Source organism: Megascapheus bottae, chromosome X (assembly GCF_031878675.1).
Source record: "Megascapheus bottae isolate mThoBot1 chromosome X, mThoBot2.hap1, whole genome shotgun sequence".
Classification (NCBI taxonomy): domain Eukaryota; kingdom Metazoa; phylum Chordata; class Mammalia; order Rodentia; family Geomyidae; genus Megascapheus; species Megascapheus bottae.
In genome coordinates this window covers 82,709,148-82,735,682 of record NC_143547.1, presented here as the reverse complement: position 1 = coordinate 82,735,682, position 26,535 = coordinate 82,709,148, and the positions used below count along the sequence as shown (strand labels likewise).

The 26,535-nt window shown below is 36.1% G+C and overlaps 1 pseudogene; it reads right to left on the bottom strand.

Moving 5' to 3' along the window:
* Positions 1-3,646: 3,646 nt before the first annotated feature.
* Positions 3,647-3,994, bottom strand: LOC150041463 (small ribosomal subunit protein uS3 pseudogene; annotated as a pseudogene).
* Positions 3,995-26,535: the final 22,541 nt, after the last annotated feature.

Genomic DNA, 26,535 nt, shown 5'->3' with positions numbered 1-26,535 from the left:
TCAGTCTAGTTTCAAACTGTAAATCTTGGCCTCCTGAGTAGCTAGAATACATCCAATAAATGAGACTATTTATTTAAAGAAATAAGATGCAAAATAATAATCCTTAATACTTTTGTGGATGTTATAATTTACTAGTACATTTACTATGCAAGCTACCTTTTAAAGTTTATAGTATTTTTAATTTTATTTTATAATTGAATAGTATGATTTGTGTGTGTGTGTGTGTGTGTGTGCATCAGAATTGGCACTTGAACTCAGGGCATGGGTGCTGTCCCTTAGCTTTTTCCCATAAGGTTGGGAAAAATGCATTCTGTACTTAAATCACTCCTCTTCTTCTGGATTCTCACTGGTTAAATGGATGTAGGATTCTCATCAATTTTACTGCCCAGGCTGGCTTTGAACCAGAATATTCAGATCTCAACTTCCTGAGAGTCCAGGATTCTAAATATGAGCCACCAGCACCCAGTAATATGATGAAATTACAGAGCCTGAATCATTGAACTATCTCTTGATTTTTTTTAAATATACAATGGTTACCAAATTACAATATACCATATAAAATTACTGTATGGCCATTTAAACCATAGCATGAACTAGGTGATGAAACGAATATGTCTAGAATTTATTTTTATGAATTGTACATTAATACATTAATTGTACAAGGATGGCTTTAGTTGTGACCCTTTTGGACATGTGAATAACAACTTTTGACCCCTGCTGCACTGTCCTCTATCACATTAGCTTTCTTGTTGCCAGTTCTGAGGTGTAAACTCAGGGCCAGGGCACTGCAATTAGCACTCTCACTTGAACTGTGTATGTGGTACTGAAGAATTGATCCCCGGGCTTCATGCATGCTAGGCAAACAATATTATCACTAGGCTACACTCCTGGCCCCTCACATTATCATTCTTAAGACAATTACAACAGGATTCACTGACCATATTCATCCTTCACTCTTCTTGTTGGCCTTCCCCAATCTAGTCCTGCTGTTGTGCTCTCACATCTGAACCTGTTTAACCTTCTTGTCTATTATCATTTTTAGCATGCATTAATATCATCACAGGATTCACTATGATATTTCAGATGTGCATATATTATGTTTCCTCACAACCCTCTTGATTTCTTATTCCCCTTAACCTGCTATTGATCATTACATTTCATTGAAGTTCCTTATGCTGCCTTTATACACAATTGCACCGTATTTCAAAATTATTCTTCTTGCCTTTTCCTTTCTCCTTCTCCTCATGTCCCTACATAGAATCATGGTGTGTGTGTGTGTGTGTGTGTGTGTTCAAGAAATTGATTGTGTAGTTCTATTATGTCCAGTTTCTTTATGTGAACAAATAAACCAATTTGGCTTATTTCACTCAACAGGATGTTCTCTAATTCCATCCATTTTCTTGCAGATGACATCATTCTCTTTTTTTAATATTTTTATTGTAATTAATAAAAGGGTTACATGATATTTGCCAGGTAGAAGGTGCATTAATTCACATACATTGATACCCTTTCACATGTCTTGGTCCCTATTACCCTCCCCCCACCCCCCATCTTGGTTTTCCCCCATTCCCTATCCAATTTCAAATAACCAAATACAAATATATCCACTATATCAGATAACAAAGTGAGATACTGTAACATTATGAGATAACCAAGGGACGGCAAAAGAGATGAGAGGTAACATAGTACATTAAGGACAACAATTATTCATTATATGCTTTTGTTTCAATATCCTGGAGGTCCTTTCAATTAGCTTCATACTATATGGCCTTATGTATCAAGGTTTTGCTCTATTGCATATATCTGCTAGTAGAGCCCATGGTTTCTACTGAAATTGATTGTGTAGTTCTATTATGTCCAGCTTCTTCATGTGAACAAATAAACCAATTTGGTTTATTTCACACAAAGGGATGTTCTCTAATTCCATCCATTTTCTTGCAGATGACATCATTCTACTTTCATGGCTCTGTGATATTTTGTGATATATATGTATATATATACAATGTACATATCATATTTTATTTATCCATTCATTTTCTGTTGCACACTTTGGCTGATTCCATTTGCCTATTATGAAGCATTTGCAAAAAATTTGGGCATAGAGGTATCTTGTATATTGGTTTACACTACTTAAGATTTAGACAAAGAGTTGCATGGCAGGATCATAAGGTAAGTTCATTTTTAGTTTCTTTAATCTCTATACTAATTGCCATAGTGGTTGCATTAATTTACTGTTAGGAGAAAATTATTTTATACTTCAGGCATGTGTCCATGCATTTTAAAACATAGGTAATTCTAAGAATCAAAAGGAAAAATTACCTACAGATATGCCAATAGAAAGTAATCAAGAAAACAAACACCGTAACAAGATTTCTCCAGCCATGGACTCTACAAAAGCAGTCTTAGGCAAAAGGAAGACAGCAATGATGCAAGTTGGATACATATGTAATATGTATAAAGAGCATTATTAAAACTGTGTCTGTATATTATTTCCTTTCTAATTAGAAGTTATGGGTCTTTTATAGTTTAGATGTGATTTTTCAGCAGACTCATGTGCTGGAAGCTTTGTTGCCAGTGTGACAATGTTGAGTGGTGGTACAAATTTTTAAGAAGTGAGAGCTAGTGGAAGTTGATTTGGTCTTCATTTGAGATACATGCTTTTTCTCACAGTAGTTCTTGCCTCAGCTCATGGGTCCCATGAGAACAACTTGTTATAAGTGAGCATAGCACCTCTTTATTTCTTGTTTCCTGTCTCTTCATGTGCTCTCTCAATTTCATATTGCCACTGTTGTGATGCCATCTACCATAATATATAAAATTTTGTGATAAATTTTACTTTTGAAAATGTTTTGATGAAATACACATTATCACTTGGTGTTGGTGACTCATGCCTATAATCCAAGCTTCTCTCAAAACTGAGACCTGCAGGATTACAGCTCACATGCAATCATTCAGTATCATTTTTCAGACTATACCTATTTTACTAGCAAAATTCTGAACTGGAAACATAGCTCAAGTTGTAGAGAATTAGTTGCAACAAAGAGAGTCAATAAAGAGCCAGAGGCCCTGAATTGAAGCTCTAGTATGGGCGCGATATGAAGTTCATTGTCTTGAAAAATATTCAAGGGAAATCTCTCCTCTTTATTCTTCTAAGGCCTGGTTTAAATGTTTTTAGGTATTTCAATCTCATGGGCTTTAAACCTCTAGATATGATTATTTACTGTAAGGGATAGACTGCAAGATGAAGGGAACATACAATTTTCCATCTGAAGATGATTTATTTACCTTGTGCCATGAAATACACAGTTTGAGGCAACAGGTTGGAGAAAACTCAAAACAGATTGAAGAAAGAGCATCTGCAGAATCTCTAAATATCTCTAGGGAACTATGAGGCTCAAATGCTAGATTGTGGGATCTTTCGAGTAAGTACTGGCAAAAGTCAAGAGAAGGGACACTAGGTGTAAAATTATGTTTACTTATTTATCTAAGTGAAGTGGGTATGGATAGGAGTGATGAATACATGAAAACAAATACTGCATAACAAGTTGGCTAAATGTTAAATATTCTTTTTATCCTTGTACAAGATTTTATTAGATGTCTCTGGAGCAACATCCTGGCTCCAGATTCAGCTACCTAGGAGACCCTGTTATGCTGTAGAGACTGGCTGTGGCATGGCAGGCTGTTCTGACTATCCACCACTCTGTTCTGAGATGGGGGTAGTTGGCACAATCTCATCTTTAGGCTATACAATGCTCACAGGCAGGTGCTTCTTAGGGCCAGTTTTACCACTTGGGTCCCAGGGCAGCATGATCTTTACTTTGATGCCAAACATACCCTATCAGAGTAGCACATGGTGCACGGCAGTGTCAACATAGTAGTTCACTAGTTCTCCATTGTGGATCATCAGGCCATCTATAAACTTCATGGACTTAGTCCTCTGTCCTTAGAGTTTCCCAGAAGCCATGACCTCTCAGTGTTTTACCCCACTCTACATGATGAACTATAGCCCACCATAGCAAGCCCTCTGCACAGCAAGCCCTCCCAGGCTTTTGTACCACAGAAACTTTGTGCAATGGCACACAGTCCTCTTATGGCCACTTTTTCAGTATAAAGTTCTACACTGCCCTCAGGGAAGCCAAACATCTTCTGAACTACTGCAGTCAATTCCCTAATGTGGCTAGCCTTCTCTCCAGGAACATTCTCTGTTCTGGAAGCTAAGATAATGATTTCTGTACTGGTGGGTTTAACTCGGACCTCAACTTCAGAGTAGCCATATTCAGCCAGCTCTCGAGTAAGAAATTCATTCACTTCAGCTTTGAAGATACCATCTTGCCACTGCACACTGAGGGAAAGCTAAAAGTTACAGAGAGGAAAAGCAAAAAGTTGAGTATTCTTAGGAAAAATATAGGTCAGGAGCATGGCCTAATGGTAGAGTGCTTGCCTAGCAGGCACGAAGCCCTGGGTTAGATTCCTTGGTACCATATACACAGAAAAAGCCCAAAGTGATGCTGTAGCTCAAGTAGTAGAGTGATAGCCTTGAGAAAGTTCAAGGACAGTGCCCAGACCCTGAGTTCAAGCCCCAGGACTGGCAAATACATATAAATGTGTGTGTGTGTAATTTTCACTTATTTATGGAAGGTAATGATATGATAATTTGTTAAAGAGTTCTGAAGTCTCCGGTAGACATGCAATAATTACTTCAATTGAAAGTAATGCATTGTTTACAAATTAAGAGTGTTAGAAAGGGGCTGGTCCCTTTCTAATTTGGATTTTTTAGAATTATTGTTTGTCTAGTAAGTTTTCTTGAGTTGGAACAGCAAATGAGAAAATATGCAGGAATAAGAATACATATGCATAAAAATGAAAATCCTTTGAACAATGAATTGGTGTTAACAAAAAGTGTGGAAAAATACACATAGTATGTTACTGTTATTATTGTTTTGTATCCTTTTCATTCTTTCTTTCTCCTGGGGTTTGTACCCAGGGCTTGGGTACTGTTCTTGAGCATTTTGCTCAAGGCTGGTACTATGCCATTTGTGTCACAGCTCCACATCCAGCTTTATTTATTTATTTATTTATTTATTTATTTATTTATTTATTGTTTTTTTTTTTTTGCCAGTCCTGGACTTGAGTTCAGAGCCTGAGCACTGTCCTTGGACTTTATCAAGGCTAGAGCTCTACCACTTGAGCCTCAGCACCACTTCTGGCATTTTTCTATTTATGTGGTACCGAGGAATCGAACCCAGGTCTTCGTGCATCCTAGGCAAGCACTCAACCACTAGGCCAAACTCCCGGCCCAGCTTTATTCATTTTGTAGGTTACTGGGGACTTTCTTGCTTGGGCTTGTCTTGAACTATGATCCTCACATCTCATCCTCCTGAGAGGCTAGGATTAGAAGTGGACCAACACATAGCTTGGATCTTTGTTTTTTGAAGGTGGACTAAAAAGTAAGTTGTAGGGCTTCTAAATTACTTGAAGTGCTCATATTCGAGAGGAAGAATTTTGCAATGTAAATCAGATCCCACACTGTTGCTCTGTGCTAAAGATTTCTTAATATCTTATATACACTAGCACAGTTAAAGTTGTCAATAGTCGTGTGGGAAAACCCTATATTGGAACTCTGCTGTTAGATCCCAGATAATGCCATTAACCTGATGCCAGCGTTAGATATTCTGACTCGATATGTGGGGAGAATCATTCTCAGTGGGGCTCATGCTACAAAGCAACAGAAAAGAATGGCACATTTGCAGTATCTGTTCAGATTGATAAACAGTGAAACAAGTGCCAAGTGTGAGGGCTTCCATTATTTCTTGTCTTCTTTTTTCTTGGGTTTAAATAATGGACTGTGTATTTAGCTGGAGGTCAATAAGCACAGCTGGTATATGAGGACTTTGCTAATTAATTTTCTCAGAGAGGAAGGCAAATTGTTATTTTCTCATGTTTGGTTCTTTGCATTTAGAAAAAGAACTAGAAAATAGAGGGATAGGCATTAAAGTTTTTGAAGTTCTTGCTGAAAATATTTGTATGTTGTTTTCAACACTTACTCTTTTATTCATTTATTTTCTCATTTGAAAAAAAATATTAGTTGAGTACCCAAATATTCCAGGCATTACCTACTTTCCGACCTATAGAATTTCTGAAGTCAAGAACAATGCCATGTGTTATTTTGATCGGGAAGTTTGGGAGACAGAAGAGTGACTCAACCTAGTCCCTGGGTTTAGTGGTATCTCCACTTAAGAACATCCTAATAATGAGAAAATATGAGTTCAATTTAATTTCTTGTCATGCCCTATATTCTTTCTGAGCACTCCATCTCTAAAGGCAATATGATTTGAAAGTCTAAGATATTTCAAGAACAAGGATATTTGTTGGCACTTACATGCCAGAGGGTCAGTTAGTCAGTAGGAACAGAGATAGTGCATTAAAAAAACTGTTAAGATACCTCATCCACAGAAATCAATGTCTGAGAGCAGCCTAAAACTTGATTAAGTCTTGAAGTTCTTGTGGATGACGAATGTGACTCTCAGTTTGCATCCTCTTGGGGAAACCAGCGTTAGCTAGTGAGCAGAGAGTTCAAAGATTTGGAATAGCATTTTGGCATGTTACACAGAGCAGTAAATTTGTGTCTCTATTATAGATCTCATTCTCATAATAGTTTCAAGTCCTAATTCAAACATTTGAGTCAAGGAATGGAAAAAATTAACATATACTTGTTTCCTACTGTATAAAGTCATCCCCTACTAAGTGTTTGTATATGTCAACTAAGAGCACAGTAAAGTCACAATAATCTTGGGTAGTGAAACTTGACAGTCCCACTTTTATAGATAAGCACATGAGACACAGGGAGGTTAACTATCTTACTTAAGCTCATGTAACTATTATTGTAAGACACGCAAAATTTGAATTCAGCTCTAAATTCTAACTGGCCGCAATAAAGTCTTATCCACAGATAAGAAAATGTGTTTGGAGAGTGGTCACATCTACATGTTGAGAATGTTTAATTTCACTATTCTGTTTTCCTTCGCTCTAAAGCCGTCATGGTGCCCTGGATAATAGCTTATGGGTGTGGAGGGTTAATCACTATATTACACAGCCATAAATTCCCCTTACAAAGAGCTGTCTCACTGGATTTGCTACTCTTGTCAATCCCTTCTAGGCACTAGCTAATCAGGTCATGAACACAGTAGCCGAAATCAGGGCCAAACAGAAACTTGTAAAACTTTTTTGACTGTCTTAACATGACTAAAGTCTAGTTTTAGTGGAAACATTTTGGATATATTCACAACTGTCAAAGCACCACTTTAGTATGGTTTCCCATCATACTTCTACCCCACTCCTACACTTCCAATGACTTTCTGGGCTGTTTTTAAAAGGCCATGTTACCAGAGGGGGAAAGATTTTAAGGAAAAGAGAAAAGGCTGTGCACAGAAGTGACTCACTGACAGCCAACTAGGGGGCTTCCATTGGGCATTTGCCCTGGACTGACAGCTGAGTTGCAAATCCAGATTAACATGGCCAGACAGATACATTCCTCTAATGGTCCTTAAACCAGCACTGGGGGAAAACAAAAGCTAGAATATGATAATGTATAAAGACTGTTTGGTAAGTGTTTTGTTTTAAATAGAAAAGAAGAGACAATAATATAAGGAAGGTTGTCAAGATCTCCTGCCTTGATTTCCATTATTACCTATCCACAGAGTAGAGGATATTTATTTTCTCTTGCATAAAGACATGCAGTCCATCTCAGCTCCATGTTCATGGAAAGCATATTTATAACTTATTCAGAATGACAAATGGACATTTATTCCTAACACACATTTATTTTTTTCATATATTTTTATTGTAATTAATAGAAGGGTTACATGATATTTGCCAGATAGGTGGTGCATTAATTCCCATACATAGATACCCTTTCACATGTCTTGGTCCCCATTTCCCTCCCCCCTATACCCACCCCTCATCTTGTTTTCCCCCATTCCCTATCCAATTTCAAATAAGCAAATACAAATATATCCAATATATCAGGTAACAAAGTGAGATACTGTAACAATATGAGATAACCAAGGGACAGCAAAAGAGATGAGAGCTAACATAGTACCTTAAGAACAAGAATCATTCATTATATGGCTTATGTTTCTATACCCTAGAGATCCTTTCATTTAGTGTCCTACTATATGGCCTTTTGTATCAAGGTTTTGCTCTATTGTAAATCTCTGCTAGGAGAGCCCAAGGTTTCTCCTGATTATGACAAATGAGGGAAACCATTGAGCCTAAGTTCCTTTGAGTCTGGCTTACTTCACTTAATATGATCTTTTCTAAGTCTTTCCATTTCCTAACAAATGGGGCAATGTCATTCTTTCTGATATCAGCATAGAATTCCATTGTGTACAAATAGCACATCTTGTTGATCCACTCATCAACTGAGGGACATCTGGGTTGGTTCCATATCTTCGCTATGGTAAATAGTGCTGCAATGAACATTGTTGTGCTGGTGGATTTAGTATGTCTTTGTTTCTGGATGATTGGGTAAATGCCAAGTAGTGGAATTGCTGGGTCATAGGGGAGCTCTATGTTTAGTCTTTTGAGGAACTGCCATACTGCTTTCCATAGTGGTTGAACGAGTTTGCACTCCCACCAACAGTGTAGTAGTGATCCCTCCTGGCCACATCCCCTCCAGCATCTGTTGTCATTAGTTTTCTTGATCCTAGCCATTCTAACTGGAGTGAGGTGGAATCTTAGAGTTGTTTTGATTTGCATTTCTTTTAGGGCCAGAGATGTTGAGCATTTCTTCATGTGTATATAGGCCATTTTTGTTTCTTCTTCAGAGAAGACTCTCTTTAAGTCGTTGGCCCATCTTTTAATGGGATGGTTGTTACTTTGGAGATTAGTTTTGGAGTGATTCAATTTTTTGAGCTGTTGATATACTTTAGATATGAGGCCTTTGTCTGTTGTATGGTTGGTGAAGATCTTCTCCCACTCTGTAGGCTTCCTAATTAGTTTACTAGCTATGTCCTTTGCCATACAAAAGCTCTGCAGTTCAATGCAGTCCCACTTATCCAGCCTTTCTCTGATTTGTTGTGATTCTTGATCCTTATTAAGAAAGTTTCGACCTGTGCCAAGGAGGTCTAGTGTTTCTCCTATTCCTTCTTGTAAAGTTTTCAGAGTGTTGGCTTTTACCTCCAGGTCTTTGATCCATTTGGAGTTAATTCTAGTACAGGGTGACAAAGAAGGGTCCAACTTTATTTTTCTGCATGTGCTTAACCAGTTCTTCCAGCACCACTTGTTGAAGGGGCTATCTTTCTTCCATTCTATTTTTTTTTTTGGATCCCTTGTCAAAGGTTAGGTAGCCATAGGTCTGTGGTTTATTATCTGGGTCTTCAGTTCTATTCCATTGGTCTTCAGGCCTGTTCTTGTGATGCAGAAAAGGCATTTGACAAGATACAACACCCCTTTATGTTAAAAGCTCTGGAGAAACTAGGAATCCATGGAACAGTCCTCAATATAATAAAGGCTGTGTATGACAAATCCACAGCTAGTATTATACTTAACGGCGAAAAGCTAAAGCCATTCCCTCTAAAATCAGGAACAAGACAAGGATGCCCACAATCTCCACTCCTCTTTAACATAGTATTAGAATTCCTTGAAAAAGGAAATTAAAGCAGAACTGAGGAAATGGAAAAAACTCCCATGCTCCTGGATTGGAAGAATCAATATCGTGAAAATGACAATCTTGCCAAGGGCTATCTACAAATTCAACGCAATACCTACCCATCAATATCCCAATGTTATTCTCTAAAGAAATAGAAGAGGCAATCCAAAATTTCATATGGAATAATAAAAGATCCCGTATAGCAAAAACACTTCTTAGCAGAAAGAACAGCGCAGGAGGAATTTCAATACCAAAGTTTAGACGATATTACAGAGCTATAAATATCAAAAAACACATTTATTTTAGAGTAGTAGTGCTAAGAACCATCATGATGACTTGTGATCTTAATCATTTCTTCTGAAATGATAAATTATAGTCCCATTTATATTGTTCATCACTTGACACCTAACCAAGTACAATACTCAGAAGAAACCAAATGACACTTTTGGAATGTGGCATACTTGTATCTTAATAACAGAAAGACTGTCAGTGATGATGGTGATGATGATGAGAACACTAACAGTGATGTTGTGATACCAGGACAGAGAGTACAGCCAAAAGAAAATCTTTATAAATATTCACGACTTCACTGGGTAGTCAGTTGCCTAAACAAGTGTATTGCCAAGTTTGGCCTCATGGCCTCTTTTAAAACAGAAAGCTGACTCACTTATTTGTTTAGGAGTGGAAAGTCCTTAATGGTTCTTTCCTTCAGATGCAAGACAAGGGTGAAGTTACAGAAGCTAAAACAACACTGTAAGCAAGCATGAGAGGAGCTGCATGACAGTTATTATGACATTTCTTTAACTGCTAGTATAATCATTTCTATGATCACTTCTACAGCCCATTACTATGATTGTTACTTAGAAACAGAAAGGAAAAATGACTACATACATCTTTAAATGTCAAATTATAAGGAAGTAGTCTCATGGGTGGGGGTAAGGGTGGAGCCCTGTAAGAAGGAGTCCCAAAAACAAATGAACAAAATTGAGTTATTGAACCTAAGAGTAAACCCTAAGATGATGAAGTTTGACAAACTCTATTACCATACCTCTAACTACTACAATATAATTGAGGCTGATACTTTTACTGTTTGAGAGGTAAGTCCAAATTCCTTAATTATTTTCTTATCAGAATACTGGAATAATTGCATTCCTTTTGTGTTAGAGTATAATGAAAGTATGTCTCATTGTCAGTATTGAACAGTCTAGGATTTTGGCCACCCCATCTCTCCTGAGAACCCTTTCAGTGATGTAGAAATTCACTTATTTCATCAAAACTGTATGATTCACATCTAAATTCTAAAAAACTCTAATGATTCAAACAATATCTGATATAGCTCATCCCACTTATTTAGTGCCAAGTAATAAGTTGCTGAGATAGAACAATCTTCATGCATCTTAAAATGTTTTCAAATAATCTTTTTTATGGATATAGTTCATTTATTTCAGTCACCCCATTCAGACCCACCCTTTGCAACCCATCGTTTCCCTTCCTTACTTTAATTGTATGTTATATATTCAATTTATTCATCTATTTTACCTTTTAACATAGCAGTTTTCCTCTAAAATTTGATTTGAAGAGCAGAGTCTTCTTTATTAGATGATCCTCCAAATATTTGTTGAAATCCCTGTTACTCCACATGACTGAGTCAGCTGCATGTGCATAAACATCACAGCCACATCAAATAATCTTTTTTTTTTATCATTTTTATTGTATTTTATTTCCAGGTAGTGGGTAGATTACTTCTGGAACACTGATCCCCTACTCATGTTTTTGTCCCCCCTTCCCTCCCCCCACCACCTCTCAGTCATCTTAATTTCCCCTTCCCTTCTCTATTTCAAATAAACAAATAAACGTATATACAGTGTACCAGGTAACAAAGTCAGATACATTAAGAACAACAATCACAAGAATAAACCTCTTGTTTTCATATCCTAGAGTTTATTTCATTTAGTCTCATCCTTCATGACCATATTTACATAGTGCTGGGAGCCAAGCGCAGGGTCAGGCTGGCCCATAAATCTGCATCACTGAGTAGGATAACCACGCAAAGAAATGAGCTGTCATATATGAAGCCATGCCTAACTTTGAACTATATCGTCGGTATTGTGAATCACTTTATACTGAGACTTGTTTGCCATTGGTTATGAATGTGTTATTCCTTTATCACTCTATGCTGAGACCTATAGTGAGAGTAAACACACGGACCTCCATGTCCTGCCCACCTTTGTGCTGATAGGCTCTGGCACCCGATATTAGCTGGAGGGACTTCCTCAAGAGTAAAGTTCCTGCCTTGATGGATCTCCCTGATGTTTCTGATTGTCCTCCGGTGAGGGAGGGCTGGGTGTGGGAGGTCAGTGGGCCCTCTCCTTTCTTGGCTCGTCCTGGTTGGGGAGTGCTCTCCCTATCCCTGCTGTGGGTCGGGAGGGACCGAGGATTAAAAACCCCGACATTCTGGTGCCCAACATGGGGCCCGAAAAGAGTGCTCATCAAAAGCAAAACCGTTGGCGAGTTGAGGCAGCAAGGTATTTGAGTCTGTGATCATTCCCACTCTGCCTCTGAAGTGATGTGTTGTTGCAGCAGGCAGTGACACAGCTTTTGAGCTATTCTGATCCTCTTCTAGGATAATCCTAGGTGTGCACTAATTATTAAAAATGAGGCAAATGATGGAACCTTTGTTCCTTTGGGTCTGGCTTACTTCACTTAATGAATTTTTCCAAGTCTTTCCATTTCTTTACCAATTGGGCAATGTCGTTCTTTCTGATGGCAGCATAGAATTCCATTGTGTATAAATACCATATCTTTTTGATCCATTTATCTACTCGGGGCAACTGGTTTGGTTCCCTATCTTAGTAAGTAATACTGGTTCCATATCTTAGTTATGGTAATAATGCTGCAATGAACATCTTTGCTAAAATATGTCCTTGTAAAGAATGTCTTTGTTTCTGTACATTTGGGTAAATGCCCAGAAGTGGGATTGCTGGGTCATAGAGTCAAATAATCTTCAATAAGTTGAAAATGTCTTCATTTAATCAAGTTTAACTAAAGTAGTATGTTTGTACCCAGAAAATGCTGTTTGTATTTCTATCTTAAAGGAAGTTTATATAAATGACTAACTTCTTTGCTAAAAATTACCCATACTATCAGAAGTGTGTAGAGTCTGAGCTATTTTTTCCACCAACAATATGCATTTTCCTGACCTAGCAATTTTCTCTCAGTATGAGCCATAGGGCTCTACCAAGGGACTATGTGGGTATCTAGTAGAAAAAGAAGCTAACTTTTACTCATATTATCTATTCTCACCAAAAATATTCTTTCCCTCTTTATTTTGATATTATTAATTACTCTTTCATGTATAAACATAGCATCCACCTTCTCCACAAAGCCTTCTCTGAGTCCCACTGAGAATTCCTCTGTAATATCATTGATGCCATCTCATAGCAAATTATGTCTCTTATTGATATTCTGTAGGTGGTGATTCCAATGGATCAGGGTGTAACAATTCCCTTTCCAGTTTTTGGCCCAAGGCAAGAGGATTTTCTGGATATATCCATGAATTTATGAGCAGACCCATGTATACATGAGATTTATCATTTTAGACTTGTGGTATGTACAAATTCAAAATGAGAGTGGGCATTGAGTGTTTCAGTATCTAATGTTCATGTGTATGACATCATACAATTTCCCCAAAGCCATGGTGTTACTAGTCTCATCTCAAGAACCTCAGAATTGCTAGACATGATGCTTTATTAATGTCATCCTAGCTACTGGGTAGATTAGAAATATCACATTTCAATACCAGCCCACACTAAAAATTAGTGAAACCCCCATCTCAATTAAAAAAGTATTAGCTGTGACGGTACATGCTTCTTAACCCAGCTATGTGGGAAGTATAAATCAGAGGACTACAGTCTAGGCCACCCCTAGTTAAAATCAGAACTCTATCTAAAAGCAAACAAAGTCCTGAGTTGATACTCTAGTTTTGAAAATAAAAATAAATCTTAGGATAAAGGATATTAACTAACTTGCCTAAGGGACTTGAGAAGCTGTGGTTTCAAACTGAGGTCTGGTGATCCCGTATACATTCCTTTTATCCACTGTACCTCAGAATTTGTTCTAAATTGCCCATTCCTAAGTGACAAATAAGGGATTACTATGTATTATAGTTAGATAATTTGGAGTCACTGACATTTCTGGAGTTCTATGGCTTGAATAGTAGCTGTTCTGTTGCTGCACCTTTGCAAGTGAGGTCATCTATGCCAGCAATTTTGAAAAATAAGATGATGAATTGATGTTAACCAGTGATTAAAAAATATAGGACATGTACAATCAACTGCAGCTCTAAATTATTTTTTTTACTATAAGCTGTTACTCTTATAATATTTCCATCTTGTACTCCACTTAGAAGACTGCTTTAAGCACAACATTGAAGATGTGTTATTGAAACATAGGTAATAGCTTTCAAAATACCTTCTGTTCTCACTATTATTATGATGCTGAGAATTATTAATGCTTACCATAATTGTGTCACTCCACATTTTAAGGGTGAATTAATGATGATACGCCAATGATGACAGCTCCCCACTGAGCTTTGTAAGCGGCCATTGATAATATATCTACCTAAGGCTATCATGAGTTAGGCCAGTAGAATCCTAAGATTACCTCAGTTGATGGCTTCTTCAAGTTGTCAATTTGTATGGCTGACTCACTTGCTCATTACAGGCAGTTACTAGTGTTCCTTCCTCTACCCGTAACATTATCTGAGCTAGGTATTACTTCTCCATTAGGCTTCTGAAATATACTCACACAGGGAACATATGAAACTCTGTTATTGGAAGGACTGCAAAAACCTTGGAGTTAAAATTCCCGAGTCTCAATATGCATGCACACGCATGCACACACACATGCATACCACATCCTGAGCACTTTCTATGTATTAAAACCTATATTTGAATCCGTAGGCAACTCAAAGACAGGACATTCCAGACCTTCCTCATCCTTAAGTAGCTTATATCATACCTACACCAAAAGAAATATCTAGATTTAAACTATCATATATGGACTCTATAAATACATGAGGGATGTTAAATTGAGTTGGTATCAGGGAGAGAAAGAAAGAACAAGAGGCAGAGACAAACAGAAAGAGAGACACAGAGAAATTTCATCAAGGTCTTTGAAAATTGCTATGTGCTTATGGTGGCATTTGGGGAAGGAATGAAAGATGAGTGCTTATGAAACATGGAGTGCCTCTGAGGATGAGTTTCAAGGGAGAGGGACTTGTGTAGGACAAAGAAGGAATAACTTGAATCTATACATTTCTATGATGAAAGCTAGATCTACTTGGGAAATGATAGAGCAAATATTGTTATATTTAGGAGGGGATTGAGTTAGTAAAGAAACTTGAAGTCACTATCATTGAATTAATGCATTTGCAATTTTAAATTTGCTGCCATTTATATCATTATGGGTCTAGTAATCTAGAATCAATTGAAGAATGTAAGAGTACAAACCCTCAGCTTAATTTTAATTATATTCTAAAATCTATGTGCCAGAGATTGTATATAGAGATTCCCGTCTTGAATATGTTTGTTAAACATGACATTTGAAATGTGATGTAAAAATCAATGTTAACAAAAATCTTTCAAAAAAGAAAAGAATCAATGAGATAATCACTATTATTTGATGATTACTATTAGAGTGTGGAAAAAAATAAAGGCTATACTGAAAGACATTACTAGGGTTTCAAACTTTGGTGGCTTATAACAGCCTTGAAACAATTAACTAGGGAAGAAAACATGGGCAAAGTTACTGAGTTAAAGAAGGAAGAAATGACAGATAGTCAAGCTTAATATACAGCAAGAAATAAATATTTTTAATTGGAGCTCAGTTGAGGTTAAGGTCAAAGTTATTAATTTGAGACTCATTCACACACAGTGAGCTCTTGTAACTATAGGAGCTGACTTGAGATAGCACAGCAAGAGTGAGCACAGTGGGAAGTGGAATGGGCCAGGGTTAAAACTGGAAACTGGCTGTCAAAAGTTTGGAAGAGAGGAGCTTCTAACACAAGGGACATCTGTATGTATCAGCAGCAGCAACAAGAAAAAGAAATAATTTTATATTGACAATAAAACAGAAATTTAAGGCACAGTAGTGAGTCAATACAAAAAGGACATAGACAGGATAAACAGGATGAAGTTTGCCAAAAAGAATTGGTGTTGACATTTTAGAAGTTATAGTTGACCTTTAAAAGGGTAGTTTTAGTATAGTGGTGAATCTAATAGCTATATTAAAAGTGAACAAAAAAGTGGGGTGAATATAGAGAGAAGCAAGACTAGAACATAACCCACTGCTAAACTGAAGCCACATTTCCATTTCTGGCTTTTTTGTACTTCTTGAAGATGACTCTCACAGACCTTTGAACTGTGATCCTCAGATATCAGCCTTCTGGCTAGCTATGATTACAGAAATGAGCCACCAGTGCCCATTATGTCCTGGCTTAATGATATCAGGTGAATGATTCAATTTTTCTACACATTGGTTTATTCATCTCCTCAATGGGGATACTGGCAGCCCATGTACAGTAAGATTTTTTTTGAGGATTAGAGGTGCTAAGAACTATAAACTAGATTGATGCCTGGCACATAGTAAGGTACTACTTCAGTGTTACAGGTTTTTGCAGATCAATGAGGTCCTGCTTGTCAGCTTTGTTACAACATTTCAGTCATACCACTTGTGGGTGTCTTCTAAGGAGAAAAGGAGATGAAAATTTTTAGCATGAATTTCATTTATTCAATAATCATTTTAATAGACAAAGATTGAATATTTTATAGGTGTCAATGTTATAGGCATTACAACTATATAAAAGTATGAAAATAAAACCTCCAAAAAGTTATTCTAAAAAGGGAAGTGGGATGTGAATGAGTAACAGAAGAGTGAACTTCATCAAAGTAAAATGGAATTTATGTGTGTGTGTGTGTGTGTGTGGAAATATCATAATGAAATATCCCTTTGCATAATACATGATAATTAAAAATGTGAGAAGAAATGTGATTCTGTATTTCGTGGAATTCATAGTCTTAATTGAGGAGCAGAAGGAAATTGGAAACTGGGTATTGGTGTTATGATAGGGGATGTCAAGGGCTCTGTATAAGCATATAATAAGAGTATTTGTCATGGATGGTAAGTGAAGGCTTCCCAAAAGAGGTAGTATATAAACTGAGATCTGACTTCCATTTTCTTCCCTATGGCAACAAGATTGCTTTTGGGGATTGCCTATAGCCTTTTAGCTAATTCTGCATAGATCTTACCTTTCTTAGGGGATTCTGGAGAAAGTTTTTGTGGAAGCATCCTGATTCTAGACATGCTGTCCTCAGTGTTCATGACCCCAAACCAGACCCAGCAGTAAATCAAGACTTTAGCACATGACCTTGTTCTGAGGAAGGCAGTGTTCATAATGGACAATGGAATCTCGTCCTACTCAAAGTGATTAAAGGTTGCTTTGGTATTTTCTTGGCAAAAATCACATAAGCAAATTACATCCTGTCTGTCTTGCCTGTACACTATGATTTGGAATAGAAAACTGCATTTTCTTTGTTTGGCTCCTAGTACTTAAAATGCCTCTCAGCCCTAAGAAGCTATGGATTGGTAGGATTAGATTAGAGCTTGAACATTAGATAAGTCTTTTCATGTCTGATCTTGGGCAAGTTGCTGATTTTCTTTAAGTTTCAATCTCCTTTTTTGCTAAATGGAAAAAACAGTAATCCTTATCGGATATTACTGTTATGAAATAACAAGAAGATAATGGATTTGTGACTAAAACATGTTGGTATTATCTGTATTTCGTAATAAAGAGAGTGTATGTGATATTCACTTTGTATCAGCAGTGTGGGCCATGCGACTCTGCAAATATGTTAAAGCAATTTCAGCATGGATATATTAGTTCATATTAGATGTTCTAGTAATAATTGCTCATTTCTTAATTATCTGCACTTAACCATTCAGATTTTCTAACAGAGAGGAATGTTGGAACCCAAGGCAGACGAAGTATCAATCCTTCCTCACTGTGATTCATTTGTTCATTTGGAAACTCACAATAAAGCCTCTATTGTAAACCCTGTCACATATTGTCTGGAAAATTATAGGCACTTGGTTCATATATATTGAATAATTGAGTGTCTGACTGAATAAATAAATGAATGAGTAAGCAATTGGCATGTAGACTGTGATGGGAATGGGAACTGGCTGGAGTGCAAGTAATGACTGGCAATAGTATGACTTTGCTCAGAGATGGGGCATCAGATCAGTGGAAGCCAAAAGATTAATGTACCCAGAGAGTTTTCTAAAGGTGAAAGTCCTTCTCTTTACTATGTTGCTACGTGATTGTGCTGAGCTCTTAAGCTGCATTTTGAAGCAATTTCCCTGGCTACCTAAATAGACCTTTGTTGATTCAGATGGCCTGGTGTGGGGGCTGCTTTCTTTTCTTCTTAATTCGATTTAACTTTGTTTTAAAGGTGTGGTACAGAGAAGTTACAGTCATGAGGGATACTTTTTATTTTTTATTGCATTTTATTATTGGGATGATGTATAGAGGGGTTACAGTTACATTCATTAGGTTATGGGTACATTACTTCTCCAACCTTGACACCCTTTCTCATGTTGTTGTCCTTCTTTTTCCCCACCCCTCCCAATCATCCTGTTTTCCCCCTCCCCTCTCTATTTCAAATAGACAAATGAATATATTTATACAATATACCAGGTACTTTTAAAAATGTAATATAGAAAATTAAGTAGCAAACAATGATGAAGTGAAAATGATTAACTTTCTGTGGAAAGAAAAAGACCATAGTAACCCCTTTACACTGCCAGTGGACACACAACACACAACTTTGTACTATCACTCCAGAAAACAATTTGGCATTATTTGATAAAACTGAAGAGGTGTGTGTACTCTGCAGTCCAATAATTCCATGCCTAGGTACACCCCAGAGAACCATTGCAATGTAAGTGCAAATATACATGCTCACAGTGGCACTATTTGTAATTGCCAAAGGTAGAAACAACTGAAATGTGCTACTATAAAGAAAATATTATAAATTTGATATATGAATATAATAGAATGCATATACATGTACAAATGATTTACCTCCAGCTGTGTGTAGCAACATGGATGAATCTTGGAAACCACAATTTTTAATGAGTGCAAGGAAATATTTGTGTACCATAAATGACGAAATAATATTATATGGGGTTTATGGTTATGTGTGTGTGTGTGTGTGTGTGTGTGTGTGTGTGTGTGTGTGTGTAGACTGTGTGAAACCTGTATGGAAATAGTAAGCAACAAATTTATAACGGTTTTTTCTGGGGAGAAAATATAAGCAAAAATAAAGTTGCACAGGTGGCTTCATTTGTATCTGAGGTGTTTTATTTCATAAGATGAATGATGGATAGGCAGTGTTTTTAAATTACTCATTATGGCTTTTGCCGTTCTTAAATAAGGAGAAAAAACAATAAGAAAGGATGATTGAAGCATTTTCTTGCAGGCTAGTTTCCAGCATTTCTTGGCATGGTTTGTTTTCATTATAATCCATGCTTTCAAAATATCAGGGAAAAGTGGGAACTCTACTTATCTTAACGTATTTTACAATGCACAAGTCAAAGGTACTTTTGTGGTACTTTTGTGATGATGTCTGAAGACAAAAATAATAGCTTCACTATTGAGCAAGATTATTTTGGACTTGAAAGATTCCAGTTGTCTAGCCCCTTTAGTGAATGGGCTTTTCATTTCTGTTGTCCTTGATTTGTTGCCATATGAAAATTGCCTCATTTTATTTTCTCACTGACAGTAAATGTGAGATGAAATGAACAATTTGAAAAATTAAATTTTTATCTAACTGTTTCCCATCAAACCTGCGACCTTTGTACCAATATAAAATTTATTTATGAGAAATGTAAAGTTACTTGGATAGTTCAACATTACATAGATTACTAGTTCTGAGGAAGAAGTAACTATTGTGAATGCCCTGAGTCCTCTGTTCAGGTATATAGGGACAACTGTAACTCTATCTTAAGACATCTTTGCAAATGCCAAGAAGTCTTAGGACTCATTTGCTATTTAAAAAAAGATAAGGGTTCGGATTCCTTTTAATTCCAAAAAAAGTTCACATAAAGAATTCCAAACTATGTTTGGCTTCTGGTCTATTGAGAACTTTCACTGAATACCTAATGTTTGTAAATACTGGTAGTAATTTATCATAATTAGTTCCACCAAAGCAGCTTTCCATCATTAGAAATAACTTACACATACATGAGCATGGCTTAAATAAATATCTAAATTGCCTTTTAATTAAAATGCACACTATGCATATTGTGTGACTGAAAACTTTTTCTCATTTTTTGTAAAGTAATTTATTAGAAAGAATTTTTATAGCACTGAGATGGGACCCCGTGAGTACTTACCTACTGAAAATGAAAGATACCCACAAGAGCAAGTATTTGGGTGTTTTACTCTTACAGGATTTGTCAGTCCAGTTACTGTGGATTGGATTGGATTGGATTGGATATTCAGAATGATTTTAAACTCAACTAAAGAGGGTAGTTGTTTTCAATAGAACATGGTCTAGCACCATGTCTATTTCACTTTACTCACAGAAAGCTGTCAAGGTAATTTTGATTAAGACAGTTAACATGATCAAGAGTTTTACTTTTCTTAAGAAATATAATCCTATGAATTGTTTACCACTTTGGGGACACAGTTTTGGTAAAAAAAATAATGGATAATGTTTTTCCCTAAGACACTGCTAATTTGCTCTGTGGGTAGAAACAAGTATTTTATTAGTATTATTCCTGATGTTATTAGTAGCACAAAATTCACTTTCTTTGCAGGGGATTCATTTGGGAGACCAAGAGATTATCGGTGTCCAATTTGAGAGAACTTTCTGCAATGGTGAAAAGAAAGGAATTGGGAATAAAGGTTTCTAAGTGAATGATAAGCCTTTGAAGTCTTAGATTTGTATTAATTAATGTACATATTGTTTTGTAGCAGTGTATATAGGAGATACACAAAAAGTATTTGTGAATGAATGTATATAAGAAAGAATGATCAAGTGAAAAGTATACATTCACTGTGAATATAGGGCCTTTGGGTAGTTATGAGCTACCCTTGGTCAACTGTAGTTTTAAAAAGTGGCTTCTAGAGTTCGTTTCACTTAGTATCATCTTAAATGGTCGTATGTACATAGCTAAGGAGCTATTGTGATCCTATGCTAGGAAAATCCTAGACATATACTAATTATTACAAATGAGAGAATCCATGGAGTCTATGTTTCTTTGGTTCTGGCTTACTTTACTCAATATGATTTTTCCCAAGAGGTTTTTCTTTGTGATTTTCTAAAAAGTATTATGTGAAGCTATCATTTCTTTTTTTTTCTCGATTTTTCCCCTTGTGTTTTATTCCCTGTTGCCACTGTATTTGATTTGAGTACCTGGTGTATTGTATGTTACATTTATTTGAATGAGGGAGGGGAAGGGGAACAACAAAATGGTGAGATCAAAGGACAAAGGGTGAACCAATGTAATAACTATACTCAAAAGACAATATGTTGGAAATGACTCTACAACTGGAGAGTAGGATGGGGGGAAGGGAAAGTGGGAGAAAAACATGAGAGAGGGTAACAATGTCCAACAAGAAATGTACTCACTACCTTACATATGTAACCTGAACCCCTCTGTACATCACCCTAAGAATAAATTTTAAAAAAAGGAAAAAAGTAGCTTCTAGGCTGAATTATTCATCTCTAAGAACTTTTAAAAGATTCTATGGAAAGAAAGTTCTGTGGAAATTCGGACAGTGTAGCGTGTAAGTGCTTCAATTCTGGGCTAGGATCAACATGAAATGAGTGATGTATTGTTGAGAAGTCAATCAGGAACTGATAAGGTCAGCAAGAGATTAGCCACAGTAGGTCCAGCTTTTACTTCTGGGGCTATACAGACAATGGAAGGGTGTAGTGTTCCAGAACCTTGAAAGTAGGCAGTCTGAAGAAGAAAACTACATGGGCTGAGCTACCCAGTTTGACTCTGATGCAAAGTAGGAAAGATTGACTACTATTCTGGCTCTACAATTTTCCACCAATTATTCCATATATCAAATGTACTTAGAATCCAGAGAATGGGGTAATTTCTTATAATGAACACTAACACATATATATATATGTATATATTTATACACTCATAGCTCATATATATACTCATATAATTCAGATAAGCATATAATTCACACATATACAAATCTATATATACATTCCAATTAAATATAAAATGAACCTAAAATTAAAAAGATAAAATACATTGAATAAATATGAAAATATAAGCCAAAACAATACATCATCAAAATAAGGGATACCACTTATTAGAGACCCCAAATTTTATAGTATTTCATTTAAGTATAAGAAAAATAAACAGCTCAATTAATGATGGAGACAATTAGTTTAGTGTGTCTTTCTATATCAAAACAAAGAAACATTTCAGTGGCATATGAGTAAGAAGAAGCCACAAAGAATAATGTTTGATACTTCAATGCTGCCAGGGACTGAGTATTTTCTGTTACCTATGGACATTGGCATGGAGAAATATTTTGTAACTGTCTTGAAGGTATTTATATTTCTTAATTTCCTTCTTGTGGAACTACTGGATTACTGACCTTGGAGGAGAAAACTCCAATATCTTTGAAACAAACTATTGATCATGAGGATGTAGCAGGTAGATTTCTGTAAATACATTTTTAAATGTTGTTTGTTTATATGACAGTGAGGATGATAAATTTTCCATTTGTCTTTAGAATCATGTGGCATCAATAAGACCAGCACTTTGCTGGCAATGTATGCGGAAAAGCTTGGCCAATTGGTTTATTACATTAAGCCCTTGGCTTTCTGACACCTCTGATTCAGATATTTCAGACCAAGACTTTTGAGGGCATAAATTATACAGGTAAATATTCCTGACACTGCAGCATTTTACAAGTCCAGATTTGGATGCAATATTTATTAGATTGTATTTTGTTTCTTAGTTTTGCCTAGACTAGGATATGAGCATCATGAGAGGAGAGATTGATCTGTTTTCCTTACAGTTGTATTGGTACAGTGTTTTGCAAATGCTAGATATTCAGCAATTATTTGTTGGATAAGTGAGGGAAAGTTTCTGTGACTAGTGGACATTTTCAATGGGTACTGAAAAATAACATGAAGTCTGCTAGATATTCTACAGATAGTCTTGTCAAATATGTAGATAAATTAGAAAAAAATGTATGTCTCGTGGGAGGCTGTCTTTGAAGAACTACAATTGTTTCTAGGTCCCATTTGTTATAGGACAAATCACAGAATAGTAATGTTTTGCCTGATGACTATATTGATGGCAAGTTTCTTATTTTTGTTTATCTAGAACTTCTAATTTTTATCATTTTTAATAGCCAAACGGGATAAAAGGTTAGATAGTTGGAGCTAGTATTTGGTATTTTACTATATACAATCTTGAAAATGACAGGAAACAAATTGAGTATTGTAGTTCACCCCTTTTACAGGCTGATAAAATTCTAGCTCTGTGTTGTGTAAGTTTTCAATCCCATTCTCTAGAACATTAGGCACAGAATATACTTTTATAAGACTAAGGAATGCTTCTATAGTCAATTAATTTTATGCAATGCTTCCTAGTATAATTCTTAGGAATTCACAGTGTACCTTAATTAGCATAGTTAAAGGTCTGAGAACCTACAAAATAAACCTAGTTATGTTTTAACTCCAAGTTTCTTAATGCAGTTAATTATAGGATTCCTCCTCTTTTTTTTGTTTTCCTTTTTTTTGCCAGTCCTGGGCTTAAGATCAGGGCCTGAGCACTGTCCTTGGATTTTTCTGAAGGCTAGAGCTCTACCACTTGAGCCTCAGCACCACTTCCGGCATTTTCTAAGTATGTGGTACCAAGGAATAGAACCCGGGTCTTCATGCATGCTAGGCAAACACTCTACCACTAGGCCAAACTTCCAGCCCCTCCTCCTCTTTTTTTTTAACACTTCCACAATATTATTTCATTCAACAATTATTAGCAAAATTTAATAATGAGATATTCTACCTTCCAAAATGATCAATTCCTTAACTATACTTCATGCTGAATAAGGATTTGACTTGGCCCTTATTGGGATCTCATTTCTCTACAGGCATTACATTAAAAGACCTTTGTTGTTAGATTAAAAAAATTGTTTTCTTGTTTTAAGCTTTTGAAGTGAAGTCAGAATAAACATCAAGACCAGTTTAAAATATTTATTTTTGTAAGAAAAATTATAACTAAATGTATATTCTTAGAGAGTATAATTGTAGCTTCTTAGAGACAAATATTGGAAGATACTCATGCTATCTCCACAATGTTATAAAAAGGAAACAAGTCAGTAGATGAGAAAGTATGTGTTTAGTATACAGCAAAGGATGTAGGAAGGAAGCTAGATGTGATTCTGATCAAGTTGTACTATAAATATAAATTAAAATGTAAACCTCTACATGTTGCCAGGAACAGTGGCTCATGCCTCTAATCCTAGCTACTCAGGAGGCTGAGATCCGAGGATCTCTGTTCAAAGCCAGCCTGGGCACTACAAAGCCTTGAGACTCTTGACTCCAGTTAATCGTTAGAAAACCATTAGAAAACCGGAAATGTGGCTGTGGCTCAAGGGTAGGGAGGTACCCTTGAGCTGAAGAGCTCAGGGACAACGCCCAGCCCAGAGTTCAAGTCCCATGACCCACAAAAAATTGTACATATTAAATTTTATCTCTCTTGTGAAACCATTTCAAGATCAAAATTTTAAAAAGGAAAATATGTATAAATAGTCAATAAAATAGTATATTTATGGATAAGAGATATGTACTTGTTTAAAATGAGAATCACAAATTTTACGCCAACTCAACTGTGTTCCTCAGGTGGGCATAAACACATGGAATTAAAATTAAAATCTCACAGTTGGTTTATTTCCATTTCCATTTGGTTGTTAGGCTTGGTTTATGTGATAGTTCCGCTTCATGCACAGTCACTGCCTCAATTACAGAAACAAATGTAAACTGAATTAATTTTCAATAATAATTTCTCACAAAACAAATCCTCTTTGAAATTTTCATAATTTTATTTGCTCTTGAGAGGAATTTGTTATAAAAATAGAGGTTTCTCATAATCCATAGGGAGAATTAATCACACAATGAACATTTGCTGAATTTATATATCTATGTCTGCAGTAACAGCAATAGAAACCACAATTAAGAAGCTTTAAGTCATTGACTTAGTTTTAGAATTACTTTTGGATGATTTAGAATGTCAGGATCTGTGGTAGATACTGACAACTATATTGATGAATAAAAGTAGATCACTACCAGCGAGTAGCTCACAGTCCATCAGATAATATAATTATGTAATTAAACTCTATTATGTAAGTATTTGCAAAGCATGATTGAAGAACCAGAGCAATAGATACTGGGGTTAACTCCACTTTGTGAACTTTAAAGATGACTAACATGAACTAGGTCCTTCCTTGGGAAAAAAAATACCAGCATTAAAAACAGAAAAGTAGGATCTGGAGGCATGGTGCAGGTCATAGAGCATTTAGTAAAGAGCAAAACGAAGTTTCGGATGCTGATTTTGAGAACCAGTCTCCAACAACAAAAAAGTAAAAGAAATACAGAAAAATAGTTAAGGCACATGTGGAAACATAGTTGGATGAAATGGTATATACAACTCATGATCTCTGCAAAACATCCTGTGTACCCAGTCTGATCATTTTATGAGGCCTCACCAAATTTGAACCTGGAAATGTAGCTTGAGGTCAGAGTGGAAGGCCTCATGCCACAGTAATACTTGGCCTGTGTAGTAGAATTGATCAGTGAGTCATCAGAATGTTTTTCAGTTGGCAAGTAGAATGATTGTGTTTTAGAAATAATACTCTGGTAGCAGACTGTAGAGTGAATTTTAGAGTGACCATAATGCAGTAGGAAATATTATTTAAGGGTTTTTTCTTTATTGATTTTTACATCATATTTTAAATGACAGGTTTAACAAACGAGTGTTTAAGAAGGGAATCTCTATTTACAATCACTGGGACTTATTTAGAACTTAATCAAAATTAGGCTAAGGGTTTGTATGTCATAGTAACATATTAATTTTAGAAAATAAAACATTATGTCTATAGAGTCATAGGTTTTTATATCTATATAGTTATGCTTTTATTTCCATTACCATGTCCATAGCATTGGGTATGCAGATATTGAGTCCTCGATCTTGTACTCTTTGGATTTAATGGCACATATTAAGGATACCATGCACCTTTTGTTACTTTGGTCTTGACTTGTCTCACTCAACATGACTTGCTCTAGATTCATCCACTTCCATGTGAATGCCATTATTTTATCTTGTCTGTTGGCTATGTAAAATTCCACTGTAAATATATATATATATTATATTTTTGTATCCATTCATCTGCAGTAGGGCATCTGGATTGTTTCCATAACCTGGCTTTTGTGAATAGTGCAGAGATGAACATAGCTGAGCACATGTCCTTATCATATCTTGTGTTATGATGTTCAGGGTAGATGCCCAGAAGTGGTATGGTGGGATCGTAGGGAAAGTCTATTTTCAGTTCTTTAAGAAACCTCCACACTGCTTTCCAGAGTGGCTGAAATAGTTTACATTCCTACCAGCAGTGTAATAGGGTTCCTTTTTCTGCACAACCCGCAAGCAACTGTCATTGTCTGAGTTCAAAATCTTGGCCATTCTTGTTGGGGTAAGGTGGTATCTTAGGGTTGTTTTTATTGCATTTCCTTTATGACCATAGATGATAAACATTTTCTCATATGCTTTTCTGCCATTTT